General features: G+C 35.3%; 1 long non-coding RNA gene across 1 annotated transcript; it reads right to left on the reverse strand.

The window, feature by feature from the left end:
- Nucleotides 1-1,242: 1,242 nt before the first annotated feature.
- On the reverse strand, nucleotides 1,243-17,794 carry LOC130052696 (uncharacterized). Its single transcript, XR_008801079.1, has 3 exons — nucleotides 17,560-17,794; nucleotides 6,372-6,403; nucleotides 1,243-2,731 (listed from the first exon to the last, which is right to left on the reverse strand). It is a non-coding gene; the product is annotated as an uncharacterized LOC130052696 (long non-coding RNA).
- Nucleotides 17,795-23,514: the final 5,720 nt, after the last annotated feature.

Below are 23,514 nucleotides of genomic sequence, written 5' to 3' on the forward strand. Positions count from 1 at the left end.
TGTCTTTGATGTCAAAAAGTCTCGTCTTTAATTCATCGTTAGGAATGATCGTGTAAAGTGTTGAAAAGTCCTACGTTTTGATGTTGTTGGATTGAAAAAAAAAGTTTTTTAGATTCTACATTTGATTTACACCACCTCTGGCATACATGTATGTAATAGCACAGTACGTTTGAAGTTTCTCCTTCCCAGCGATTAATATTTTCGGGAGGAGCAAAGATAGGGGCTTGGTAGAGCACTCACTGGATCCAGTAATGTATCTTTGTTTGTAAGGGTTTTATGAAGTTTAGGAATCCCAATGTTGAGCATTTGGTGAAGAAGCAGTCACTTCTTTTTGTTTTTTGTTTTTTTGTTTTTGTCTTAGGTTTGAAGTGGCCAAGATACAGGCTGGGCTAAACCACACGATTTCCCGGTTACTAAGCCAACGGTCTACCACTGAAGCACCGCGACCAGTAGTTCGGATTTCTGTATTAGCGAAATATGTGTGTGACAGCCTAGTATAAGAATACTGTTAATGGTCTCCTACGTAACTTTAGAGGGTACTGTTAACGTTGTAGTTTATTTTGATCTCCGAAAACAAATTCCTCCATAGTGTAGAATGGGTTCTTTGATTGATGGTATGCATAAAAAGTCAATCTGAAAAGTTCAATCTATTTTCCAATGCATATGCGAAGCAACTAATTACTTTAATATGTTTTGAAATAAAATATACAAAAAAAAATAAACAAGCGACACGTTATTTTTCTTCTTTACTTATGTTAACTTATTTTCCATTGACAATGTTTGCGTATTGATGTATCTTTGTAGTTTCTGAAATGATCTATAGATATGTGTACAAAATATACTACATGTAGTAGTTCAAACGGTGATCCAGCCATAGAGATGTAGCGATATTTGTACTAAGCATTTCCGTTACACAATGTTCTTCAGAACTTTATAGAAAGTCATTTACATTTAGTACTGATACTGGTAGTAGTCTAAAAATAGTTGTTATAAGTCTATTTTCACACTACTTAGAGTCAAACACTGTGAACTTAAAGCGTGGTTCCAACAATTTTAAGCCAATTTGATGAAAACAATGCGAAATTACAGCATGGTTCCAAACTTCCAAAAAATTTTAAAAACCCAGTTTGATGACAGATTCAGATTGATCACTGTTCGTAATCTTCGCCTTTCATGCAATAGCAATAACGTTAGAAATCGCACCATGCATCGTTTTAATCGTAAAAAAGATTAAGTCTTTGATTATTTGTTTTTCAAATTTATTTTTAATGACAACAAATAAATATAAAAATAGGAATAGAAATCAATGACATACGAAGGGAATCAATTGTAAGTATTCAATTCATCCCAAAATGATTCGCTATTGTTTGTCGGAAAATGACACAAATAAAGTTAATTCTAACTGAAAATAGAATCCACAGCCCTACATCCCAAACATTGTGTACATGTAGCGGCTCAAGCACTGCATTAAAAACAAAGTTAGAGGAAATCGGTACTGCTTGCACACATCGATAGAAATATCCGTAAAAGCGAGTAATATTACAATATTATTGTACAATTCAGGTTGCCGCCAGCGGCATACATGTTTCACCTACATACATGTGCATGTACCTGGTATGCTATCACAATGCGACTGTTCCTTTTCAAACAAAGTATTTATATTATAGTGTTTCAGGCAAACTGAAAGTCCATTTGCAGAATTATTCTTTTTCATTATAAATGTGTATTGATAGATCGTAAATAATTCATTTCAGATTCTTTCTATGTCAACCGTGTTGGTTTTTAAACTAGTTCACAACCCCTTCCAAAACATCAGGATATTGTATCTAAGTTAATTGTCTTCATCAAAATACCGCTTAAACGAAAATAGCTTTCAACTGGTCCAACATCAATGCTATCATTCATTAAAATTACATTACAGGAGTTGCCAATTTTCAAAAATTAAACTTTTCTAAATGTTTTCGACACAAATAATAACTAATAAATATTGGGTTTTTTAAACATCTAAATACCTGTTTTATTTAAGAAATGAAAATCTATTCTGTCGGAATTCGGAATTCGCAATCGTTATTCGATATTTATTAAAATTCATACGCACACTGTTTACAGCTGCAGCACATCCATGGGGTAATGACTATCACTACAATATGCAAAGATAAAATACCAAAGACAAAAACATTGGAATTGGACATGTAGATATTTTCTCATAATTTTGCTGATAATTGAGTCGTTTGGTTTCGTGTAATTGAATTCTTTGAAAAAGACAAAACAAATTATTATATCTAATATAAAATAAATATTCATTACAGTGAGATGAAAATCGTAAAAATAAATAAATACATAAATTTAAAAAAAAAATTCAGTTGGACTGAAACAGAACCTTGACATTTCTACAGAGGAGAGTGATATATTTCAAAACACAGGAAATTGGTCAATCTGGAAACAAAATCCACGAGTCGTGCAAGCCACACACACAATACGCCACATCACAGATTGTCTTCAGCAGTACAAAAAAGATAGCAAATGGTTACCAATGTCCATGCTTTATTACAAATGTGGGTTGTTTCCCTTTGTATAGACGGGGAAAAAATTCGCATCGGTACCCTCATTTATCGACGTCAGCGCAAAAACATTTCCATAAAATGCAGCACAGTATAAGGGTCCCTCCCACCGCTCCCACGCCGATCGCCAGCCCGATGAAGGCATCGCTCTCTAAAAACGGCTTGTCCTCCTGTAATCATAAAATTATAGTTCTTTTAAAGTATGTCAAGGAATCTATTAAATCAATCTCTGAACTTTTTCATCTCGATACACTGACGAGTACTTTTTAAAAAAAAAATTGGAAATAGGTTTTCAAATTAATGAAATTAGTTCAATAATGTAGCAAAAATTTTGATGTTTGTTAGATAAGACATCCTTGAATGGATTTCTATATAAACAAAGACTTGCTTAATATTCAGATATTTTGATCACAAATACTTTGATGTCGATAAAATAACACTTTAATGTGACTAGATATAGAAAGGGGAAGCTAACGAACATTGATCAATCTCATATCTCCTATAAGCAATACAAATTAGATATTTTGGCAAACACGGACCCCTGGACACACCAGAGGTGGGATCAGGTGTCTAGGAGGAGTAAGCATCCCCTGTCGACCGGTCACACCCGTTGCGTGCCCTATATCTTGATCGGGTATACGGAGTTATCCGTATTTAACACTTCACGTAGTTTTGAGGTATTCAATGAATAACGATCATATTTCATATCTAGTAAATGATGGTGTGATTTTTTGTACTTATGGTATTAGTTTGAAGGGTTAATCAAATAAATATAATCCACAATAAAAAATTTACAAAAAATGTATTACTGCTTGATTTATTTCCCCTTCAATTTTGCATTCAATCTATGAGAAGAATATGTTTCATTAAATTATTTTTAAAAGAAATTGTATTTTTATACAAATCTCTTTGTAAAAAGTTGCATAAACTTTCTTTTTATAAAAACAGGAAAGAAAATCAATCACTTACTACAGATATGTTTAGAAAATTATGTTCTTCTTATTTCCATTAAGGGTGGATAACGCTTCCAAAAAGATTCAAGTGCACATCTATCGACTTCTAATCATTTACCAGTAATGTGAATTAGATGTATTTCAATTTCATCATTATTTAACAATGAGCACTTTATCTTGATGCAAGGTGAACATAATCAACAGTGATCAATCTCATAACTCCTATAAGCAATGCAAATAGATACTTGGGCAAACACGGACCCCAGGACAGACCAGAGGTGGGATCAGGTGCCTAGGAGGAGTAAGCATCCCCTGTTGACCGGTCACACCCGCCATGAGCCCTATATCCTGATCAGGTAAACGGAGTTATCCGCAGTCAAAATTAGTGTGCCAAGAACGGCTTAACAATCGGTATGAAACACGTCAGACAGTATTTGACCCAATGATAGGTTGTATTGACGAACTAGATCGTTATAACGATCATAGAATTTGCGAAATGCTAACTTCAGTCGAGACTGTTGAAACCCCTGTACCATCAACTTGTTTGTTAGTAGCTTACCTCGATTTAAAAACTGACTATACGCAGAACAAGCTCTTGCATATCGAATCAGTTGAGATATATAAACACCATATGCAGGTGATAATGGAATATTGCTACATAAATATGGGAGGTTGACGGCGGAGAAGCTGAAATCATCCCGTTTGTCATACAGTTGGGTTTCAGAATGCTGTTAATGTCTACTTTCAATAAAATATCTGAGTATGAAGCAGAAGTGGACGACTCTGTGGTGTCCCTTATTTCGAGCTCACAGGAATATAACAAATCGACATATGAATGATTTAAATCGTTCAAAATTGTTCAATCTCCTTTCGTTATACATTGAATACCTTAAAGGGCCATGGTATAATCTTCATTGTATATATATATATATATATATATATATATATATATATATAAAGTTTGAATTAGATGTGAAATGTGTTTTAGGAATTGACCGTCAGTTGCGTAAGGCTGAGTTTGTTTCAAGTCTTGTATTTTGTTTTCTATTAGTATTCACGGCCATGGAGGTGTGTTAAAACTTCACAGAAACCAATGATTGTGCAGTATGCTGTTGCTTTAGGCATTCCCGGCGATGGAGGTATGTTAAAACTTCACAGAAACCAATGATTGTGCAGTATGCTGTTGCTTTAGGCATGTTAAAACTAATGATTGTACAGTATGCTATTGTTTTAGGTATTCACGGCGATGGAGGCATGTTAAAATTTTACAGAAATTAATGATTGTACAATGGGCTGTTGTTTAGGTATTCACGGCGATGGGGGATATGTTATGTTAAAACTTCACAGAAACTAATTATTGTACAGTATGCTATTGTTTTGTTGGTGTTTTTTTTTTTTTTTTTTTTTTTTTTTTTGCATGTTACTGTCCTATGCAGTACTTGTCCTAAAACGCTAAAATATCCCCAAAGTCTCATGTCTTATTCAGAAGTCGACTTTCCATTTTCCTGTGCCGAAACTTTCACAAATTGAGTTAACCATTGCAGATGCATATTAAGCATGATAACAGTGTTGTGAGACTATACAAGTGATGTCGAACAGACGATCAGATCCACACAAATATAGCCAACGAATGAATACAGGGTGGGGATTTTTTTTCGTAATTCCAGGCAAATGTGATAGAAGTAAAACAATCAGCATGGCCCCATGTTTCTGTGGTGACGAATTTCATAAAATTTTAGAAGATTGCAAAATCAGCTGACGTCATCTTGTCGAAACACTATCGCTCGGACTTTTCCCTCAAATTGAGAAAAATGTAGTACGTCACCACATTTAACATACTTTGGGTCACATGACAAGAGTAATGAAATCGTCCGCGGTTTGCACATTGTGTGGTACATTTTCCAAATCGTCACAGTAAACTAATGCAATGGATATGACTCCGAACAAGGATTCTTATACACTGTACATTTTTTTTTAAATCTGTCTATTTCTCATATATTTTTACATTTGGTATATGAAATAAATAGTATGCCGATCAGAAGGTCACAATCTTTAGTTTACACATTAAGATACATAAATGTACAATGTGCATTCTCTCTCAAGAGTTACATCCGCTACTCGCTTACTCGTGTAAGTGAAGCTCTCTGGTGAGAGAATATTACAATGTGTACTATTGGAGCAGCTATTTCTGCAATAAAACGTTTTATTCCACTAGAGGTGTGTGTTCTTAGATAAATCAGACCATATAAATGTTTTAGTATCAGAAAGACAAACAAAAAGGACATTGAACAAAGTTTTGTTCCCCTCGCATAAATTTTTGTCCCGCGTAGTAGGTAATACGCCGGAGGTGATTCACATTTATTCATGAAAATTTGTACATGTATTCTTGGGCCCACATGAACTTTCTCGACTTGAAGGAAACGGCCGAATGATGTTCCGACTGGATAATAATTCTGGGACAGGAAGGAAGGAGATTGTGATGTAACCTGGTGTATTTTCAGTATACTATATACAAGAAAAATGTCCAGCCCGCAATATGTTCACCCATTTCGTACTTATTTTCAGAGGGTGAATTGCTTAAAGGTGTTATGAGATTGATCACTGTTCGTTATCTTCACCTTTCATGATTTGGGTTTCCAATATTTGCCTTGTTCGAGTGTTGAGAACAATTACCGAAAAAAAAATCTGGGGTTTTTTTTTAAACAGCATTACCGCTAAGATAGATACGACAAATGAAATATACGTAGCACGTTGAGCATGTATATAGTAATATACACAAAAAGATATGAAATTGAATCGGGTTGCAACATTGCTTTGTAATGGACATTTGCACTTTACAAGACAGAAGTTTTCTTACCGGTGGAGTCGCTGTGTCGTTGCTAGCGTTGGCTGAAACATGAAACAAACAATAGAATAACAGTTAGTTAGTATAAGGTTAGTCAGTACACATTTAACTATAAAATAATGATTTAAAGACCATCTTAATGCATGCATGTACATTGTCGCTAAACATTCACAAAAAATGGACCTATTTTAATTCTACTTTTATTCTATTTGCTATCATTTACATACATATACAACAGCATTCAATACACTTGTATCCAGATTTATTCTCTCTCAAACATACGTATGTACATTCTGTAAGTTGTGTGGTCTTACATCGTTGGAGATGCATTGTACAGTGTATATATGTACGTTTTGTAATTACTGTTTTATAGATTTACTTTTTGTGACCATTGAATATAAAACACATTTCTATTTGCCCGTGTGTGGGTTATTTTTTCATAGATCACGTGCTACTCTGTTTTTTTAGAAGGTCGATGTACGAGCGAAACAAGCAAATACCGGTATGAACTAGTCTGCTCAGTTGCACACACACGTCGTGTCCAAGATTTAGGACAAAGTGCATTTAAAAAAACCTCATAGAAAAGTTTCTAATTAAAGAACCGTCTCAACTATTTCCGTACGAGAGAGTGAATCTTGGCCTACTTTCTCCTCTCGTTCCAAAGACTCCGTAACTATGTATTATGCGTTTTGAGATTCAAAGAAGAAACTGTTAATATCTATTTAAACAAGTTTCACGTGAAATATATATTTCAGAATTTGAAGACCACTACTGAGTTCATAAAACAAAGAACAAGAGCGAGCGGTCCGAGAGATCGATGCTTTCTATAGATTCCTTTGACTTCTGTCATGAGGAGGGTAAATCAACAACAATGAAATGAAGCCTACAAGCAATCCCATGCTAGTTTTCATAACTCGATGCACATAAAAATCCTCTTTGTTATTGTGAGTGGACCCTCCTTAAAACCTATCGATAAATTGGTTTTGATGCGCTCTTGTTGTAAAACACACCCAAATTTTCGAGTTTATACAGTAATGAGCGAATTACGAAAATATTTAGCAATTCTAAAAATTACATGTTTAAGATTTGTTCAAGAAATTATTCGAATGCTATTTTTTGATTGATCAATCTCCTTACAGGTTATCGATTAAAAAAAACACTCAAATTTTCAAAGGTAAATATGTAAGCATGGTACTGTGCTGAAAGATATAAATCGCCTGACTAATTTAACCACAGTTCTCCGCGCTATTCTTCACTTAAATCCTACTTTCATCAATAAGAAATGCGTAGCCTATGTTCTGATTAACATTCCCTCGTTGACTGTGTTTCTGTTACGACTATACACAATCACTTACAGAGTTCATTGTTTTACTTATCAGATATTCTTACGATTAGTCTTGAAAGAAGATAGCAAAGCTTTCTGGAAAGACAGAACGATAGCACACAAACGAAAATGTGAAGACAACGAACAGTGATCAATTTCATAATTCCTATAACGAATACAAAATTATGAGTAGGACAAAGGGATCGGGTGCCTAGGAGGAGTAAGTATCTCCCTTTGACCGACCACACCCGCTGTGAGCCCTATACCTTGATCAGGTAAATAGAGTAATCCTTAGTCAAAATCAGCGTGTAAAGAACGGTCTCACGATTGGTATGAAACACGTCAGACAGCATTTGACCTAAGGACAGGTTGTATTTGTAAAACTATATCGTTATATAACGACCATACAGTTTGCAAAATACTGACTTGAAAAGAGACTGTTCAAACCCCTGTAACATCTCAGTATCTGGATATAAGACTACATCTTTCTCGAATTTTTTCTCGAATCTCAGAGATAATATTACTCCCTTGAGTACAGAGTCTGTTCCAGGAATTTAACAATCTGTGAACGCTTTGACTGATTTCATATGAATTAGAATCGTAATATTGATGCCAGTTCACTCAATGAATTATTCAGGAAAGTAAATAAAGGTGCGCTTTACTATGGAGTCGGTTACAGCGTATATTGACTGCATTAGGGAAACATTTCCCAAATGTGGGCTTTTCATAAGCTCAAGTGGCAAACCTATATCAAATACCTTGGAAATCTATGCCAGGTTTATGAAATATAGAACATTCATAATATTAGTTCATGTTTCCTAAGAAACTAAATATCGAATCTGATAATTGTTTCATAATTAATCGTATCTAGTTACTGTAAAAACATCAAGGACATTTTTGTGTTGTTTTGAAACATTTACAAGTCACCAAGCTTCCTTCTGTCCAGATCGATGAAACGATCGAAAAGATTAAACCTCTAGATACATTTAAAAAGTTTCTTAATTCCCAATCTAGTTTCGAGTAGATACAGTAATGAGCGAATTATAAAAAAAAATATTTAGGAATTCTAGAAATCACGTGCACATGTAATAAGATTTCCTTTATTCAAGAAATCAGTCCAATACTATTTTTTATTGATCAGTCGAAATATTGCGCAGAGAAATGTTGATGTTTGTGACATTTTGGTGCGCGATCAACGAAATAAAGTAACGAATTACATCTCATCGTAAGACGTTACCACAGTGTAGATAAAGTTACTCCGGTAATTTGGCGCAAAAATATCTAGGGGTTTGATTTTTTAAATTTAATGATGCAACACGTTGAAACCAGGGGGAGGGGGTCTACATTGTACCGGTGATATTAATTTGCCATTTCATATGACATCATTAATACATTGATTGTGTTGTTTTAATCAAAATCTTTGAAAAGCGGTTTTGTCATGATCGATTTTTTTTTTTTATTAGAATAATATAGAACGCAGACCTCTAGTGCACAGACATGGACACTGTTTGAGAACGTGATTGCAAGCTTCAACATATATCCATTTATTGTTGTTCGACGCATATAGATCCATTTTTCTATTCACGTGATAGGCTGTATGCAGCCATAAACAACAATCTAAGTACTATATGACGAAAGAACAAACTACCTTACGTAATGAAAGTATATAGTTTCATGGATGCTTTTTTGATGGGGAGGTAACTGAAATTTTACAAATCGGACTTGCCGTTTCCCACTACGATTGTATGCTACTTACAGTAGATTTTGTAACGGTGCATTTGGAATGGTGTCATTGAATATTTTCAACCAATCGGATTCACTGTTTTATCCCCAATCTTACAAAAATCAAATGATTCCATCATCTTTCAATTTGTTCCCAACGTGTGGCCAATCAATCAATGTTTTATTCGACGGGTGTGACCAGTCGACAGGGGATGCTTACTCCTCCTAGGCACCTGATCCCATCCCCGGTATATCCAGTGGTTCGTATTTGCCCAACTCTTTATTTCATTATTTCTTATAGGAGTTATGAAATTGATCACTGTTCGTTATCTTCACCTTTCTCATAAATATAGAGTCATACAGCGGTATAGACGTGCAAAAACAAAAACAAGGTCGTTGTTTTTATCTCCACAGAGCTGTTGGAAAATCCTTCGCAGATACATTCTCATTACAAAGAAACTATAAAGATATTTAGATAACATGCAAAATGAAGAACATTTTGCCACTGGCAGTTATTTATTTTTATTTCTTATGGGTTTTTTTTACAAATCGGGATCTATATTTGAATATAACTGTTTGTCTTCCGGTAGCCATTTTTATTGGAATCGAAAGTTGCGTGCGCGTAGTTTGTTGTAAACTTTGGTAGGTTTTACAGATCGTCAGCAAACAAAACTAGTACGCATCTATTTTATTTGATTAAAATGCTGTTTAATATTGAATAGGGTTGTTGTGATGACGGGAGATTCGGGGAAGTAAACTAATTATGTAGGCGTGGACCATTAGTCGTCCGAGGCCAAGTCGCGAATATAAAAAATAAACCTTAAAATTGATATGTTTTGCACTGCTTCCATTTTAATTGTCTTATATAAAAAAAAAAAAAAAAAAAGACTCATTAAATATGCATGGGACTCATCAAATTTTCATGGGACTCAAGCTGCTTGTAAACCACGAGTCCGGGACTCGTCTTCAATAATTCCTAGTGACAACCCTGGAAATAAGGCTACCATAGAACAGTAGAAATACTCCGATAACATTTAGACGTGTTTAGATAAACTGTTCCTGACAAAGTGGCTTTCACGGCAGATATCGGAAATGTCTACGATGAGAGACAGACTCTGAGGCCGAAAACGTTATTCAAAATGTCTTCATATCCGCGGTATAGTCATAAAAAAAAACATATGAACGCAAGTAACGCAACCAGCGGCGGGCGTGTGAAATCATTGACTATGTTAAGGTTTCTGGAAAAAGTTTTGTGATTTTGTATCTACCGTATTCCAGCTGGCGAGCTTTGTTTCCTTTATATATTTACTAGGAGGACTATTAAATCATTTTGAATAGTAGAATATGTCTTTCAGTTGTCTTTTAATGACATATGTAGCTTAATCGATAGACATTTGCTTGTATTTCGCGTACTTGTCGTCATAACTTCGTGGTTAGAAGGTTCGCTCCCTGACCGAGAAGCCGTGTCTTCGAACCTTTGATCGTGTTAAACCTAAAATGTACAATTAGGTGGTGACCGCTCATTCGACAAAAGCTCGGCATTTAAAAGAGAGAGTTGTGGGGACTTTATATGAGACCTTACAAATAAATGTCCATATTTTGGCAAAATCATCACTGCTATGGACCTGAGGGCAAATTCATAGCCTAAACGAGGAATTTTCCTATAACGGAATTTGCCTATATTGGATGACGTTTAGATATGAGTGGGGAAAATTATCGACGGGACGTAAAACAAACAAGATATATCCTTATTTCACATCTTTAAGATGAATTCTTGTATTCTTTAAACAAGAAGTTGCACGCTTTATGTACATCTGTAAATGCAAGTCTATGAATGAGAGAGAGACAAATTTTAGCCCTCTATACTTAAAGATATATATTGAAGATTAATAAAGCTGGATTGCCTTTACATTTGTACAATTACTATGTTTTTAAAAAAAACACCAGCAAACAGGCTGCAAAGTATACGTTTTTGTTTTTCTTTCTTTTCTTTTTTTTAGATGTACAAGGTTAGAGAAATGGTTAGAGAGATATTGCGTCAAACTTTTCCTGAATCTTATATACACACAGAATTCTTATCAAAAATATTTCCCTTTAAACTGACATATAATTATATGTGCATATCGGTATATTTCAATAGCGTTATCCAGAGGGGAAATGGGGAATGTATTCAATATTGAATCCTATTTCTGTGTATTGTAAGGAACCTCGATATATGACACTTGGCAAAATCTAAAAATTAAAAATAAAGCATCCAATGTTTTGTTTGAAACCCTGGATGCTGTTATTCACTGAATTGAAAAAATATTGATGTCAAACATGTCCTTTTTCAACAAAGAAATGACGCTTCGGAGAGAGACGCAGTGGAATCTTACACCGCGTTAGTTAGACATGTGTATTGATTGTGGTGGTCTTTGAAGAGGACAGGCTTCTGTGAGACTTCCTCACTTTGTATCTTATCAAAAAGAAAGAAAAACAGACGACACAGCGTAAGTAATGATAAATTGAAAGTAGGAATGTTGCGTAGGAATTTTTTGTATGGCTACAATAACAGCGCGGACAAGTAAATATCGGGGGGGGGGGGTATGTTATGAAGATTATTCAATTTTGAAATAATTTGCTTGTGAATCCATCTAGAATTAACGTGACGGCTCTGAAACAGAGACTCCTCACAAAATACGTCATAATAGCTAACACGTCATTCTCATTCAATTATTTCAACGATGCATTTTTACCTCGTTTGTTTAACAAACGCAGGTGCACGCAGGAAGTCTACGGCATTTTCAAAAGTTATTGGCTATTACATTGTATGACAAATCAGCGAGTCGGTACTTTATGCGATCACGGTAATCCCAGAATTCCACTGTAGGATGTGTAAACTTGACCCCATTCTCTACCCAGAGTTCCGTGCGCTACGAACACGATACCTCCTGTCAACGGCATTTTACAGAAATCTTGTGTATATATCCAACATTTATGTTTTGGACTAAATATTCAGTCATATTATGAAATGCTTTTGGTGAAATTAAATTGATGCTTACTGTAAATTATTTAAAATTGCTGTTTTCTTATCCTAAATTTGGAACTACTCCGTAATATGCGTATGAATGTAGGACATTCACGTGGTGGGGATTTAATGTGAACATGGATTCAAAAGTAAGAAAGGCTGTTAAAATACGATCGAACTTGTAAGTTAAGAGAAAACAGCTAAATGATGAAAATAAACTTAACAAAGTGCCATTGGGTTATAAAAAGAGCCTGATGTATCACCCGTTGCCAGAACTTTTAAAGGAAAGGAAACAAGAATGGTTGTTTATATCATGTGATTATATTGTCAGTGATTCCAAGTGTTGACAGAGGTGAAAAAGAAGCTTGCGTAACGCGCCCTCTGGTGAGAGAAATTCAATGATAAGACCCTACCAAGGATGCATGTCATGGTTGGTTGTATATCATTTAATAGCGTCCACTTGAGAATTTTTCACTTATATGGAGACGTCACTACTGCCGGTGAAGGGCTGCAACATTTAGGCCTATGTTCGGCGTTTACGGCTTTTGAGCAGAGAGGGATCTTTATCGTGCCACACCTGCTCTGACACGGGGCTTTGTTTTTTAGGTCTAATCCGAAGGATCGTCCCATTTACCTGGTAGTCGCCTCTTACGACAAGCGAGGGGGTACTAAGGACCTATTCTAACCCGGGTATCCACAGAACTGCATGTCATGGTTGGCTGTGCAATAGTCGCAAGGACAACGCGACCGAGATGCAATCATTTAACGAATTTTTGGAGATTGTTCGGAACATTTACGGCGATACATATGTATTCTTGAACTTGCTAGAGACTAATCGGGAATATCATAAATAGCTAATCGGTGACGTTTTGCAACCGTAAAGCGCCTAGTACCCGATCGATTACTGATCAGAACAAAATACACTTGGTTTGTTGAGATTTCCTACTCATGGTACAAAGTTACAATTTGATGTAAAAACAAATCGAATTCAGTTGAGCTGCTTTATACAGAAATACTGACAGATGCAACCTAAAGGCGAATTGCAGTCCACTTCTCCATAACTTGCGGACCGAGACCACTGAACAACCAAATCAGTGGCAACCGGTATTTAAGCATGGTGAATTAATGACTGATTAAATTGGTGTTACAACTTTAAGGCAGGGTGGCCACCACTTTGAGAGGGTGTACCGATGTTTATAACCTCTGTTGGTTTTTGTAACCGACAGGACGCATCGCGGTCAACTTATATGTGTGACTGGTCTCTTAAAACCTCAGTCACACGGGCGATACTCTGCGATGTGACCTCTTGATCGACCAGTGGCAAAAATGATAATCGTAGAGAGATTTTAAACAGCACTTCGTTTGTCACATGGTCTGAATAAGGTAAAAAAGAAATCCAGTCGCTTTTGATTTATTTGGTTGCTCAGAAGTCTTTTAAACGGTCTTATTTCCATAACATATCCGTATCGCCTCTGCGGCGATCACGGTTTTAAGTTTTGCAGAGTGTATCTCGATCCCGATGCCGCTTAAAACACGCGCCCGAACATTTGTTTGTTTCATTACTTGTTTTAAGCACCTTTAAGAAGTTTCATTTATGTCGAGATGTCACCAGCTGAAGGCGAAGGACCACGAACATGCTGCTCAGAGCCGTAGCAATGAGGGCTCTGTATCGTGCCAACGTCTGCCGAGACAAGGGACCTCGGTCTGTGAGGTCCAATCCGAAAGGCCGCGACTCTAGCTCTAACAGCTGCCACTACTTGTTTCGGGCTTACTTGACCAAGGCACGAGCGGGGTCTCTTTCAAGATGAATGACTGGACATACCTCGTTGCTAACGTTATTTACAGATACACCCTTTCTGACATACTCACTAAATAAAAACTTCAATAATCTTCAAATTAGTCATATTGCCGATTTTATCCCATGAAAATAGAATGTGTTAGAAAATGGCGCATAATTCGCCCTACCATTGCTTGATTCTGCATGTTCTCAGCCCCCTTCTTACTACTGTGTGGAAGACATGCATATATAATAACGCGTCTCCTTTCCTTGTAATGAAACTGTTTGTTATAAGGCTGATGGAAAGTGATGGAGCTCTATTGGGATTTGTTTTGATTTAGTCATAAATGATACATTTTTTTCTGAACAATACATACACAAAATATGAAATGTGGCCATTGAACAGTATTCATTAGAAACAAGAGCTTGTGAATATGCAATAATAGTATTTTGCAAGACGTGAACTTTAAAACCCACACAGCAGAGTATTGATTTCCCGCGCTTTATTTACGCGCTGTGGACATCCTTCTACAAATCCAAAAGGAAGGAAATCAAGAAAAACCTCATCATGTGTACTCTTTCATGACCATGGACATAATTAAAAATTCAAAACATATTCGGTCCCCTGTTTCAGCCATGTTAAAGCTTCCGAATGATAGATAGACATATTTATGAGATTTTCACAAAAAGTGGGATGGTAGACAATATAACATCTCATGCATTCATTATCAATTAACATTCATTTAATATTAATTCCACAGATTGGGAAATCTTACAGTCATCTTTATTTCATACATCACATTTGCAATTTTATTTCGTGTCGGTCAAAGCCAGATGTGGATTCCTCGGAAAAAAACCTGGCCGAATATGAAGAAAAAAATAACACTCAAAATTAAGTTGGAGTTTTCTTTAATTTGAACACTCAAAATTAGAGTAAAATCTCAAACTTGAGTCCATGTTTCGACTTCAGTTTTTTTTTTTTTTTTTTTTTTTTCCCCTCGAGAAATCCAAACCAGAAAAATGCAAGAAAATGTTTACTTAGCAAATAGTTTTTGTGCTCTGAAACTCTCAACATGATAATTTTTCTTCAAACTTTGCTGTACGTAGCTTGAACACGAACGTTTGTTTGTATGTTTGGCTTCAGCATCAGAAACAAACGGGAGGTCACTATGGGTATTACATTCTTTCTTTGTTACACAATAAATGTGAGGTACAATCAAACCTATCCTCCAATGTATGATATTTGTCTCTTAGAGTGTCTAAACTGTATACAGAAGGGGCGGATCCAGTTAGAGTGTCTAAACTGTATACAGAAGAGGCGGATCCAGTTAGAGTGTCTAAACTGTATACAGAAGGGGCGGATCCAGTTAGAGTGTCTAAACTGTATACAGAAGAGGCGGATCCAGTCAGAGTGTCTAAACTGTATACAGAAGGGGCGGATCCAGTTAGAGTGTCTAAACTGTATACAGAAGGGGCGGATCCAGTTAGAGTGTTTAAACTGTATACAGAAGGGGCGGATCCAGTTAGAGTGTCTAAACTGTATACAGAAGAGGCGGATCCAGTTGGAGTGTCTAAACTGTATACAGATGGGGCGGATCCTGTTAAAGTATCAAAACTGTATACAAAAGGGGCGGATCCAGTTGGAGTGTCTAAACTGTATACAGAAGGGGCGGATCCAGTTAGAGTGTCTAAACTCTATACAAATGGGGCGGATCCAGTTAAAGTGTCTAAACTGTATACAAAAGGGGAGGATCCAGTTAGAGTGTCTAAACTGTATACAGAAGGGTTGGATACAGTTAGAGTGTCTAAATTGTACACAGAAGGGGCGGATCCAGTTAGAATGTCTAAACTGTATACAGAAGGGGCGGATCCAGTTAGAATGTCTAAACTGTATACAGAAGAGGCGGATCCAGAGAACTTTCAAAGAGAAGGTTGCGACCCCAGTTTGTACTTTTTACACCCTAAATGGGTAAGGTATATGAGGACCCCAAATAGACTAAAAAAGGCTTTTTCAACTAAGTGGGGGTTGGGAGTGCAACCCGCGTCAATCCCTTTAGATCCGCCACTGCACACCAGTACATATTAACTCTTCAAATACCGAACAATATCATATACATTTGTACATGTTTAAATTAGATATACATTTAATATGCTAATGTTGAAATATTCTTCAGTCTGACAATTCCATGCATTATTTGCAACATGACTCCCCAGACTCTTAGATACTACTAACGTTTATATAATGTACATTAGGTTGAAAAGTGCTTAATCCGCTAATAGCAAGTTCAGATAAATTAAATTTAGTTCAGTTCAGTTAGAGACAGAATTTTAATTTAAAAGTCTTGATATTTGAGAGTTCCAAAATGATAATCGTTACAAATCAATTAATTTCAAAATGTGGAAGATGTGGAGAATTGGCGGTATCCGGGCTCAAAATATAACGATGTATTCACAACCATTTCAAGTTTCCTTTTTCATTGATAATAAAACAACAAATTAGAATCAAGTTATAATTTTAACCAATACATATACAAATGCATAGTTTTTGTGTCGAAATCAAAGTTTTAGTTCTTTATAAAAAAAAAAACAACCAAAAACAAAAACCACTTTATCCCCCTACCCCCACAGAAAATGTCCTCATATATCATCTATCGTACATCGGCTTTTGACGCTGAAGCACGAGACAATTAAACTTTTAAAGTGAACCTTAATCAGATAATGGAGGTAATTTCTAAAATGTAATTTTGAAATCCATCTCTACTTTTATGAAATATTTACATCCAAAAACCTTGATCCATTGAAAAGTCTATTTTATTTGCATATCCTATTTTGGACCACAAATTTCCGAATATTTTACATCCAAAAACCTTGATCCATTGAAAAGTCTATTTTATTTATATATCCTATTTTGGACCACACATTTCCGAATATTTTACATCAAAAAAACCTTGATCCATTGAGAAGTTTATATTATTTGTGTATCCAATTTTGATCCACAATTAATTTCCATTATACAGAAATAGATAAAAGTTATTTCTATGGCTGTATATTCTATATTGCATCACAAATTTCCATGTAGAAATAGGAAAGAAGGAAAAAAGTGTATGGATTTCTACTTCAATTGTCAGTGTCATTCTAGATTTTGCAGTCATGAACATTGCATAATACTAGATCAATGCCTCATTAAAAAATAATATAAACTGTTGTCAAAAAGTCCTGATGAGGACAAAATTCCAATCATTATGAATGTTAGTCGCAGATTACCAAATACAACATTTCAACATTTAACCTGTCGTTATGATCGTTAAAGATCCTTACGTATACAATTACATTATTTCTTGATTGAGAAATAATCTCAACGATTCCTTACCGGTAAAAATTTGAAAAGTTGACAGAGCAACCCAAATATAGCCGAGACGAAGAAGACTTAGGGAATCCATTCCTGGTAATCACGACATGGTTAAAAGTCCCGGCTTGACGGCAGGTAATTGGCGCGTGTGTTCTCCAGGTCTACCTGTAAGTTGACTAATTAATTCAGCGAAATGCAGTACAAATACGGAGAGCGTCCCGTGATGTGGATGCGATCGATTGTATCCAGAGGATATCACAACACAAACGGTGTATACACAGAGGAATAAAGGAATTATCGTGCATTTACCTGAGAGGCCTCAGCGCCTTAGTACCGGTAACGCCTATCGCTCTATGTTAGTGTGACTTTGATTAGGTTGATTTGTACATCACAGGACAAAATGATTCTTTTATATCCACGAATCTTGAAAAATCAGTTTTAATGATGATATGGCTACAAAACGGATGAATTTTTTTTTTTTTATCATTCCTAATTTATCAGCCAAGTTTGAGTAAATGGTTAATTGGAGAGATTAATAATTCTAGAATTATGCATGTATCAAATTGTATACATATTCCTAAATATATGTACATTTATTCCCTACAAATTGATACTGCTAATCTTACCTAACATAGTCAAATTGCACACAACGAGAGAGAGAGAGAGAGAGAAACAGAGAGAGAGAGAGAGAGAGAGAGAGAGAGAGAGAGAGAGAGAGAGAGAGAGAGAGAGACGTAAAGCTTTTCTGTATCTGTACATTATAAGAGAAACTATCACGGACCTTCTTTGAGAATTGTTTTGATGCAATTATCACTCACCAGAAGAGTGTAATGTTGGAAGTGATTCAATTGACTAGTCAAGCTGTTAATATCAATCTGAAATGAAGAGGGGCATTTCTACATCTTTACATTTCCAAAGTTTTTGCCTTTGACATCTTTACAAATTGTACATGTAATAATAGCCATTTCCTCATGAATGTGCTGCAGTTGTGAACAATGCGCGTATGAATCTTGATAAATATAGCATGGTTATTTTAACGACTGGGAATTCCGACAGAAATGAAAGTAGAATGTGTATATTTTTTAATTTCATTTTTGAAATTCGCTTTGTGGAAGAAATTTCGGCTCGTGAAGCGTTGCAGTTCCTATCATGCATCATATGAAAATTATTGTGTAGGTACATATCATATGATACTAACATGTTGCAGAGGGTGGGAGCTGGGCAATTTTTATTTAGATGAAATGGAGGCATATAGGGTCAAACAAGCTTACTAAAGCCAATTATTCAGGTGAGCTAAAACAGAGATTATTATCGCCCTAAAATATTTCAAACGTTTGGTTTTGATAAAATCAATTTATTTCAGTTATTTTCTGGTGGGTATATCAGATTTCGTACTGCACATGTGGTATTGGATCATATTATTTTTCAATATTACATGTTTGCAACAACTAATTTAAAAGCAGACAGTACAAGGCAAGCTGTGTGTGCTTAATTTGAATCATAAATTGTCATTAAAATCACTATAATTGTATATTTCATAACGAGTTCATTTTTTCATGTGACGTTGGTGCCTTACTGGATTCTTCATTGGGTATTGGTCATCAAAGACCTGTATCCAATCTGTAAAAGAGATTAAAGCGCCTCAGATAATTACTCTGACGTCATTTTAGTCCCTGGGACTCTAGCTCTGTATATTATTTTGCGCCTCGTGTTTTATATCTGTATATCATTAATATTCGCCCCTGTTTAGAGTTCCTCTATCGTTCATTATTAACCCAAGGAGTTCATTTTGGTACCACAAAACGAAAACAAAAATACAACGAAGACGCCAAAAACAATCAACAAAAACCCAAAAAGATGATATATAATGTACATGTACACACATATAGATATATCAAAGATTCCGGTACTAGGTATGAGAGTCAACAGAACCTATGAGATTTATTTTATAAATATATCAAAGATTCCGGTACTGAGTATGAGAGTCAACAGAACCTATGAGATTTATTTTATAGATATATCAAAGATTCCGGTACTGAGTATGAGAGTCAACAGAACGTATGAGATTTATTTTATAGATATATCAAAGATTCCGGTACTAAGTATGAGAGTCAACAGAACCTATGAGATTTATTTTCCATTGCACTGTTTATCAGAACACTGAGCTCAGGACTCAGATATCAATGTAAAAACTTTTTCTGTTCACCAATGGGTTGTCTAACAAAGATCTTAAAAGCACGAGCAGCGGATATGATCAAACTTCGCATATATTTTAGCTGTCCCCACATCAACGAACTCGGTTTAACCGGTCGCAGTAGCTTGGTGGGAGGGGCGCTCTCTTCGCAACCGGAAGGCTCGGCTCGAATACGCAATTTCCGAGTTGCCCAATAGTTCTTTCCCTTTGTGGAACTCTTGCGCACACTGAGACGCATTTTTCATTATTTTATTATACCGGTAGAAGGCCAATCTCTAAAGCTTACAAAAAGCGTGAAACGATTACATGAATCGAAAGAGGGATGAGATAGACTGGGAATTCACACATTTCAGAAAAATTATTGCCACCAAAATAGAATTATCAAAGGGGGGGGTAGTTTTCCATACTTCAGGTGCCTGTGATGTAAACGGAGGTCATATCACAGTATGTGGCCTTGATCACCATGCATATATAGGTCAAAATCTGAGACACTTTTAAATAAAGCTGTTAACGTTTCTACAGGAGTGAACAAAACAACAAAAAAACAAACAAGAGAAAACAAATACGATTATATTGCTTATCATATCAGCTGACTATGTCAGGTATCACATGTGTTTGAATTGCCCGATCCGCGTGTGAACTCAAAGGAACTGTTTCGTTGCTTGTTTTGAGGAATAAAGATTCATTCAAACTAGTCGTTTTGTTTCATGTTGTCCCATTCAATACATAATGACGTGATTAAAAGGATTTCTTTGTAGTGTATATCTACAGATAGTTTAAAGTGCAAAGCAGTGACGTTATTTACAGTATTATTGACTTTTTGTATTAACTCTAACCTCTCGTTTGCTTAAGTTCGTAAAACATAAATGTTTAATCATTAGAGATTTGATCAAAGTACTAATAAAGTACTAATGACTTTTATACCTTGAGACAAGATAAATAGCCAGCCTTGTAACAGCGTCTGAAAATGATGTTGAGAGCAAAATTTCCTAAAATTATTTTCAAAATTATTGAAGTGATAATATCAGATGTTCGATTTCCTCAAATAGACAAATAGAGAGAGAGAGAGAGAGAGAGAGAGAGAGAGAGAGAGAGAGAGAGAGAGAGAGATTATAATTTTATCTACATGTAAAATGCTTGCATTTAAAATACCGGTAACTGACACTGAACATTACGTTATTTCATTTCTTGAAACTATATAATGATAAAGTCATGGCAATATTGAATAATTTCCCGTCGTTAAATGTTAGCATTTAATTATGTCCTTTGTACATTAAAGAAGGTGTTGCACGTCTCATGTTAATTTCCCTAAAGGTGTTGCATGAAAAATCGAAAAATTGAAGTTAGCGTATGTCTTGAGTTATTAATTTTTGAAAATAAGTTTAAAAGACGTGTATTGACAAAATCAGCCAAAATATTTCGAGGGGTATCCCCGAATTTCAGAAAAACTGCCTCCGTGAAACAAAATAAATTTAGCATGAACATGTTCTTCTAGTTTTCCTCTAAAAAAAAAAAAAAAAACCTGTCACTTTGAAATTTTGTTTCACGGGGGCATTTTTTGGTAAATTAAAAAAAAAAAATGGAAACAACTTCACTGGTATTATTTTCAACTTCATATGTACGTTAATTTTCCTTAGTAATGTGTGGTCTACTGCGTGGTTCAGTGGATAAGGTCGTCGACTCTTATATGTTAAGATGTTATCTATTTTTTTAAGACGACCGGGTTCGACTCCCTCACGAACACATTTTTTTTGTTCATATTACGTTTTCTATCTAGATTTTTTTTTTCTTAATTGAAACGCGCTTCTAGTTTTTATAAATGTTTCATGTCAAATCTCTGTTTATTACCATGTGCCGAATTTGAAATACGCTTCCAACTTTGACACTGTTTAGTTTGTGAATAGGACTCTCAACAAACACGCCGAATACAGCATGCAATACCTGTGTTTTAATAGTCAAGGCTGCTGACGAGAACTTGTATATATATGTTTTTCTACATGAAAGTTGTTGACAAAGGCATGGTGCCTTTTACGAAAAACCGTTGTGAACTTTGCAAATCTTTGGAAGAAAAACTTTAAGGCCAAACAAAGTAAATAACCGTTAAACAGTTTGAGTTTATATGTATTCCTGTAGCAAAATTGCTATGTTGAATCAATTTTTACAGGTGCATGTACTTCGAATAATGTTGAACTTTATTAATGCGTATTAAACTTCCCATATTTTGTTTTGTGGCCAGAGTCGTGTACAGTTGCCCATTGTTGATTGTAGAAAATAATACATACGATTATAAGAGCTTTTGGACTGTAGTAGTATAGAATATTAAATATTTGATACACTCGTAACATGTAACCGTATACATTGTATCTGATATTCAGAAAAAAGAAGACAATTTAATTTTCACGATTTCAAAAATTATCGTTAGACTACATGTATAATGTATTGACACATAAAATGTATTAGGCTTGTCTCTAGTACTGAGAAATCCTTCAGGTATTTAAATGGCAAATACGCAATAAGTATAAATATGAATGAAGGTCAGTTCTACGTCACGAGTGCTGGCACGGAGCTCCGATTAGGGAAAATTCCCGCTTCGCTGCAACACCCTCTTTTCTTTTTATGGGAATTCAAGACAAAAAAATTTTCAACACCTGTATGAATTTGCATGAAATGAAAAGATAATTATATATAAACGTTACGATGGCGTGTTTGTGCCGTTTTAACATAGCAAAAAAAATAAAAATAAATCGTTTGTACGATTAAAAATCATTTGCACGATTAAGTAATCGCACAAATAATTTTAAAAGACGTCGTTTGTACTATTTTTTTTAAATCGTTTGTACAATCTATAGTAAATCGAAGAAACTACTTTTTAGGTCACCTGGTCTGCGTCCGTCTTGCGTTACCAATTACTCTTAATAGTTACTATTCAAATTATTTTCAAATTTGATATTAAACACCATTGGGACATCGGAGGAGGGGTGGGGGGCATATATTGTAAATCTCAGGACTTCTGCTACTCCGAGACCTTAGTGGTGAGACAAGAACTGCCAAAACATTACCAATTTTTAAAAGTATTCTCTACCACCGTAAATCTTTAAGAAAAGCTATAGTAAGGTAGAACAAGAAGGTCTTAACCAGCATTGTAAATTTCATAATCCCCGGGATAGTATTTATGTGTGAAATATTTGATATCTTTTCAACGCTATTGAAACTAAATGGGTAATATTTAGAAGGAGCAGGTAGCCCTTTACCAAAATTGTAAACTTCATGATCCAAGGAATTAGGATAGGGGTTTTGGTGAAAGGATGGGGTCAAAATTATTATAGTGATTTTAAAATGGTTTTATCATTTAAAAGACTTCTTTAATGTCGCTTATACTGTATAGGAATCATAAATGTATATTTAGGAAAAGCAGAAAGGATTGGACCGAATTTGTGAACTTCGCAAACCCAAGGTTCTGACTCTAGGTTATGTCCAAAGTAGTCACGCAGTGTAAACATATCAAGTACAGTGTATATTCCTAGTATGTGAAGTCTTTCATCAGTATAGGGACTTTCGGGGGCATATAAGTTTAAAGAACACATCCCTTTTTTTCTTTTTACTGCTGCTGAATATTAGAATTTTGCTTAGATATGCTGAATAGGAAAATCATTATAGATTTTGCAGGCCTTGGGACTAGTAAACTAATTGATACTCAGGTGACCGATAAAGCCTGTGGGCCTCTTGATAAAATCGATTATATACAATGTACACTCGTAGAAACGACTTTTTAAATCGTTAAT

This window comes from Ostrea edulis, chromosome 3 (assembly GCF_947568905.1).
Source record: "Ostrea edulis chromosome 3, xbOstEdul1.1, whole genome shotgun sequence".
Classification (NCBI taxonomy): Eukaryota; Metazoa; Mollusca; class Bivalvia; order Ostreida; family Ostreidae; genus Ostrea; species Ostrea edulis.